This window comes from Zalophus californianus, chromosome 9, assembly GCF_009762305.2.
Source record: "Zalophus californianus isolate mZalCal1 chromosome 9, mZalCal1.pri.v2, whole genome shotgun sequence".
Classification (NCBI taxonomy): domain Eukaryota; kingdom Metazoa; phylum Chordata; class Mammalia; order Carnivora; family Otariidae; genus Zalophus; species Zalophus californianus.
The window spans coordinates 50,328,456-50,335,524 of record NC_045603.1 but is presented as its reverse complement, the minus strand read 5'-3'; the positions used below and the strand labels follow the sequence as shown (position 1 = coordinate 50,335,524).

General features: G+C 42.3%; 1 pseudogene; it reads right to left on the bottom strand.

Annotated features, from left to right (window-relative positions):
• Positions 1–969: 969 nt before the first annotated feature.
• Positions 970–6,841, bottom strand: LOC113922383 (annotated as a pseudogene).
• Positions 6,842–7,069: the final 228 nt, after the last annotated feature.

Genomic DNA, 7,069 nt, shown 5'->3' with positions numbered 1-7,069 from the left:
GTTTGTCAGAATTTGTTACACAGCATAGAAAACTAATACATACTCTTTCTATTAGACTTTGCTGGACCCAGAGTCAGGAGGTAGGAGCATCCGATTCTACGTGCTGTTCTATCAGCTATTAGCCCAGAGAGCTGGGTCAATTCATTTTTAAAGAGGAGCCAATAAAACACAATTCAAAGAGATACATCCACCCGTATGTTTATTGCAGCCTTATTTACGATAGCCAAACTATGGAAGCAGCAACAGATAAAAAAGATGTGGCATACATATATATGAAATATTATTCTGCCATAAAAAAGAATGAAGTCTTGCCATTTGCAACAACACAGATGGAGCTAGAGACGATAATGCTAACTAAAATAAGTCAGTCAGAGAAAGACAAATACCATATGATCTCACTCATATGTGGAATTTAATAAATAAAACAAACCAGCAAAAGAAAAAAAGAGAGAGAGAGAGAGAGAGAAAACAAAAAACAGACTCTTAACTATAGAGAACAAACTGATAGTTACCAGAGAGGAGATGGGTAGGGGGATGGGAGAAATAGGGGATGGAGATTAAAGAGTATACTTATCATGATGAACAAAGTAAAAATAAAATAAAGAAGTGCCAGTAATACTTGTCTTTCCTACTTCACAGAATGATTGTGAAGTTTATCTGAAATGGTGGACATCAATGTCCTTTGTCGGGTATAAGATATTATCCAAAGGTGATTTTTGAAAGGTGGTTTTCAAAGGTGATATTTAACACCCAGTCCAGTGGAGGGGGAGAACCAATCTGAAGGGAGGGTGGCCATAAGCAATATGGTCACACGGGTACATGCTGGGAAATCTTCCTCATAGGGGAGATGGAAAAGGTGTTTCTAGCTTTGGCTATCAACGTATGGGATCTCAGGACGGTGTCAGGCAGGAAGAGGTCAAGTTCATAAAGGAGGTCCTTCCGCTCAGCAACAATCCTCTTCTATATGTCTCATAATTTTGCTTTCACGTTATTTTCTTTAAAGTCAATAACTCTCATGTCAACAAGTTCCTTCTAAAATTTATGAAAAAGACTCCACTTTTAGAGGATGAGCATTCCCTACCCTCTCCCAACTTCTGAGAAACAATGGAGTATGCTGGAGCAAAACGAGATGAAAAGATTATTTAATGCTCAAATGCATACTATTGAATGAGAAATGAGAGGTTGTTTCTTTTACGGTGTCATTCACATTTATTCAATTTGACTATGTAGATGCAAATTTTGACCTCCACATTCTATCTTTTTCCTGTAGATATTCTGCTTTTTTTCCCCCCCGCAGGTATGTCTGTCTTAGTTCCTAGGCTCAAGCTTCTCAAAGTGTCTCAGTTGCTTTAGTGGCCTAATTGTGCAGTGGCATATTTAAAAGTCATTATTTTCATCAACTATTAAATGTAGCCCAGAACAGTTTAAAAAATTGGGTGAGGCATTTTTGCAAAAGCATTTATGGTGTGGGCTGCCAAGGAATGTGCAGCTGCAGGAGCTTCTTTGTCTAATCTCAGACTTTTACTTGAAAATGTATTAAGGGTGGATACCTGTGAAGATGAACCAATTTGATCTCCCAAGAACTGCAAGCATCGGAGAGAGAGAGGCACGCTTTGTTTGAACATGCTGAATCTATTGATCCCTCGGAAGTGTTAGCACTTACAAAGTAGCCCTTTTGTATTGAAATGAGCTGCCTTAGCTTGGACTGCACCTGCTATCTTGACAGTTTTTAACATCTTTTTTTTTTTTTTTTTTTTAGTTTTTAACGTCTTTGAAGAGTGTATTCTAAGCAGTGGTGTGTTGGTAAATGTTAAGGACAAGATGGGGGAAGGGGGAGGCACTGGATTTGTTACATTTGCCAATTTCCTTGGTGTAAATACTCCCACCATAGCTGATTTTTGGCTGCCACAGTGACATCACTGAATGCAGAGTTGGGAAGAAATGTGCAGTGTCACGCCCTCCTGTGTTATTTTTACCATATAGAAACAATAGGTAAATAATCTCAAAAGCAGAGATAACAAGATGGAGTGAAATAATTAGAAAATGACGAACTTTGAGTCCTTGTTACCCTTTTAAAAATATCTAATTTATTTAATTGTAGGTTTATATCATTTAAATTTTAATCATGGCCATGGTTCATGACCAGCTCCAGCATACCACTGAGACGAAGCCAAGAGGATTGACTATGTAACTAGATGATAGCATTGGGGTCATTCTGCTTCTGTTTTGATGGAGGCACCAAAGTCCAAGAATAAGGCGATCGGTTCCAAGCACCCTATATTAAAATATGAGTTACTAGGGCACCCATATGGGACTTGCCAAGGGGGTGAAACCAAGTCGGCCAGCATCATCTTCTAGTTGGTCTGGAAGAGGTGGGGAGAGAATTTCTTTGAAAAAAGGTTGTTGGACTGTACTCCAACACACACCACAGGGACTCCAAGGGGGTATCTCGGGGGACTTACAGGCAAGCCCCGCGCCCCGGCCCGGAGTTTGGAAACGTAGGGCCTGGGGTCTGACACCCACAAAGAATAGGACTTGTAAAGGCTTGGCCTCACCCCTGTGTCTGATCACAGAGTAAAGAGGACTGGGATAGAACAAACGGCACTTCCTCTGATGATTGGCAAAGGTGAGTGGTTTGGGAGCTCAGATGTGGACCACGTAAAAGGGAGCCAGCCTGGGGTTGCCCTAGAGGGGATCTTACTGAATAAGCAAGTGATGATCTGGAGAGATGATGTGGCCCTAACAGAAGCCCTCCAAAGGAGCAGTGTTAATTGGACAACTGACTATGTCAAGGTGGTGGCAGTCGGAGGTCCCCGGTGAAGGATAAGAGGAGCCAACAATAGCCTTGACTGAGACGAAGAATCAGCTTGAAGCATCTGCCATCCTAGACCATCAATGTCTTGCCGAAGCTCTTCCTGTCAGCTTCTCTATCGCTTGATCCAACTTTACAAGGGTCAGAAGCAGCAGCTGGAGGGAAGAAGCTAAGTGAGGGAAAGCGGTAAAAACAACAGTGCCCATGACCAACTAGAGTCTACATAGAAAGCTTTAAATTGGACTCAAATGATTTTTACAGTGCACTGGACTAGTAGTCATAGGATAAGAGACTGGGTCATTTTAAATGCCAAAATGCAGGACTGTTCATTTATTATCCAAGAGCAGTGGAAAAGCTAGACAGTATTTCATCTTGGGAAGGGATGTGGAGGGAAGTGTTCCAGAAACCATATTTGAAGAGCAGTGGAAGAACAAAGCTAGAAGTTTGGTTTCTCCTTAGATGTGTAATCAGTCAGTCAACTAATTACAAACGTATTTTTGGAAGATTTTCTGAATACATTCAGATCTCCAATATTCAAACTAATTGCTACTTAGAAGAATGAAGTCACGTTTGTTGGTATGGGCCTTTCTGAGGACAAACAACGATAGAAAAATTAAGAGAAACTTTGGGAACGAAATATTGAAGTACTCCACAAAAGCTGAGGGCCAAGCTTGTCATTCTCAATTCTAATTGATAAATCTTAGTCCCAAAAAGAGAGTAGGAAAAGGCAAGCTGATTTATAAAAGTTAGACTGGATATAATCTTTACCATAGTCTCTCTAAACGCTAACACAGTAAGGAGTTAAAAAGGGAACATTAAAATACCTAATTATTTTCAGTTACAGAACACTAGACAACCGATTCCTTCTGGAATGCTTAAGTCATTTTTTTGTTTGGAACTGTACAGAATACACAGCCATAGAATTCTTGCTAAAAGGAATTTCAACTTTTACTTACTCAATTTCATGAATGTAAATGTAATTATAGAGTGGAGGGGTTATTTTGGGGGATGGGCTGGGAACAAGTGTAAAAGCTCCCAGGTTCTATGAAACAGCCTCGTGTCTGCTCCACTCACTAGTAGAAATTACATTTGCGACAGTGACTAAGCCCAGAAAATTCTGTCAGGTTCCTGGACACAGAGGCCACACCCTCTCTTCCCAGGAGAGAGATGTTGCCAAGGTAAAGCCTTCACTCAGACCACTTGTCTAAAGAAGGACACGGGTTGGTAGTAATAATCGTCCAGTGACAGAGGCAAGAAGGGGAAGGCGGAAAAGTGATAGAACAACACCGTGAGGTCCCTTTCAATTTGCAAATATTGCACTTTTTGATAGATATTCAAACTGAAATGTCCGCAGGGACTAGAAATGTTGAGGAAGAAAAAGAAGAAAAGAAAAGCAGGCAGTTCTGAAAACAGACTACAGCACAAATGCTACGGTAAAGAGCTACTCCCGGCCTGCTTCAGTGTGAGGGACAATAGGGCACAGGGAGGAGTGTGGCAAATGGGAGACTAGCCCAAGTTGGTCCCTGATGACTGTGCCATATGAGAAAGTGGACCCAGCAGCTAAAACATCCAAGCTTTGTAATGCCCTGATTTTTCTAAATGTTGCCAACTAATTTTATTTTATTTTTATCATTTATTTTTTTTTTAGAGAGGGAGAGAAAAGAGGGGGGAGAGGGAGAGAATTTTAAGCAGGCTCCATGCCTAGTGCAAAGCCCAATACAGGGCTCGATCTCACAACCCTGAGATCATAACTTGGGCGGAAATCAAGAGTCAGACACTTAACCAGCTGAGTCACCCACGTGTCCCATTACCACCTAATTTTAAAAAGCGGCAAACACCGGGGGAAAATAATTAAAAACACTGTGTTCACCAAATAAAACATGGGCACTCTATGATCTGTAGTATGTGATCCAAATATCTTTTAGATAATAGTAATAACTATGAGAGTAATGATTGAGTCTTGTTCAGATTCTTTTGGAGGTCTCTCCTAGTGCCCAGAACTAAGTGATCCACACACATTAACCGTTTTAATTCAAACTTATAAATAGCACCACATTAACAACAAAAAGGGTTGAATGTAAATTGCATGGCATTCTGTTTTTGTGTTATAAGAGCAAAAATAGTTGACATGTAAATAATTCTAAATAAGTGTTCTCTGTTCCTATTACATCCTTAACCATTTGAGAAGGTACCCAGAATGGAGACTAGGTCACACGGGGCAGGGCCTTGTCTACCCTGATAAGGTGAATATGGAGAACTTATGAATATTTATGGAACTACTTTGGAAATCAGAACTATTTATTAGCTGCCAGAGCCCTGTGCTTTTCATCATCTCCTGCCAGACAATGCATTAGTTGTGGGAAGTATGCAGGGATATGAGAAAGATACAATCTGTAATTTCTGAGAATCCTTGCAATGCACTATTACCATCTTGTCGTCTGAAGCAAAAACTCTAAGGAACCAAGTTCCCTCTTTTAGAAAAGACCTATGAAGCCTGCTCCACTGAAATAGCAAAAAAATCTTCCTCCAATGGTGATTAGGCCATGTTCTCCCTAAATTTTATCCATTTACAACTCTCTTTTTAAACAACAACAAAAAGTAAAGTCTCTCTGAAAAGGATAACATATCAATTGCCGAACACTATAATCTGGTCTCATTTTTCTGGATTTTCTGCCATAGTCCTTAAATCATTCACATGAAATTCCTGGAGGCAAGTTGGGTTGAGAAAAGAAAGGGTTGAAGAGATAAGAAAGAGAAAAGGAAGGACAAAATGGTAATGTATACATTTTATTATTTTCAGTAAGGTCAGCCTTAGATTTCCTATTTTAGGAACTGAAATCATTATGGGTCAAGAAATTAACAGAGCCACTAGAACATCTATACACACGTACACATACATATACACATACACACACTTAATGAAAATTGTGTTTGTTTTGTTTTGTTTTTCAGTGTGGACAGGTTTACTCTGGGAGTGGCACCCCATTTCCAGCCGCACCAACAACGGGGAAACATAGGGGCCTCTGGAACGTATGATAGTAGAAAAATCAGTCCTGGGAGCATGAGAACAAATCTTTCCTCTTCGCCATCCTCAGCCATGCCCAGGGACCATGTGCCTGGGGCCCAAGCAGGGTTACCCGCTGGATAGAGACGACGCTACTGAGCAAGGCTAGTCCACCATGGCTGTCAGTCCCAGCAGCATGGACAGGATCGGGTTCCTGTGCCTGTGTGGTTCCTTCTGTCTCTGCGCCCACTGGTGTCTGGTGTGGAGGTGGCACTTCGGCTCCATCTCAGGGGAAGCTGAGGCTGGGAATGTGTGTGCGGTAGGCCCAGAGGTTGTGCAGCCCTCGAAGGTGGGCCTGCAGCTTTCCACTGGGCAGCTTTGCCTGCAGCAGCAGGGCCAAGTAGCCAGAGACAAGGGTGTGCAGGGAGGCTGGGGCATCTCCAAAAGAGAATTTCTGAGAGCCTAGGTGCTGAGACGGCGGGGTCTGGGATTCCCAAGCCTCTTGGTACAGCTCCTTCTCCAGTTCATCCTCGTTCTCAGACCTGCTTTTCCGACAAAGCAGATGCAGCTCCTCAGCGACCTGCCGCGCCATGCGGGCAGGAAGGAAGAAGGTGAGGGGAGACCGCACAGCCTCTGCATACCACTTCCAGGTCACGTCCACCTAGTTCTTGGTGTCTACGAAGAAGTATGTATCAGTATTGGGAGCGGCTTTTCCTCCAACAGAGACATGAAGGCCAAGGTGTCTGCCCCTTGCTGGGCTGACAGATCATAATCAGCGTTGTACTTCTCTTTTCGAAGGTGGGTGCTGATCTTGTGCTGTACCGAGATGGTCTCTCCATGACTGGTCCAAAGGACAGGCAGAGTTACTGAAGGGCTCGGCCAGGGCTTGGTGATCTTGTGCACCTTGAGTGGGCCACCAGTAAATCTGGCATAGGTCAGCACGGCCTGGCTGTCCAGGTCCACTGAGGTAGCCCCTCCCCCGACTGGCGGAACGGCTCCATGGGCGCCGCCATCTTGCCAGCCCTCTGTCCCAGACAAAAATAGTTTTTTTTTTTTTTTAATGACAAGCTTTTTTTTTTCCCCTTAGCAAACGGTATAAGCACTCTTTAGTTGCATGTGTTTTGAAGAGTACCGGAGATAACATATAGGCAAAATCCATTTTTTAAAAGTTTTTGTGGATTTTTCAAAAAGTTTCATCATAATAGAATTGGATAATGAAAATGATCCTAGAAATTATTTTTTCAGTTTGGAGG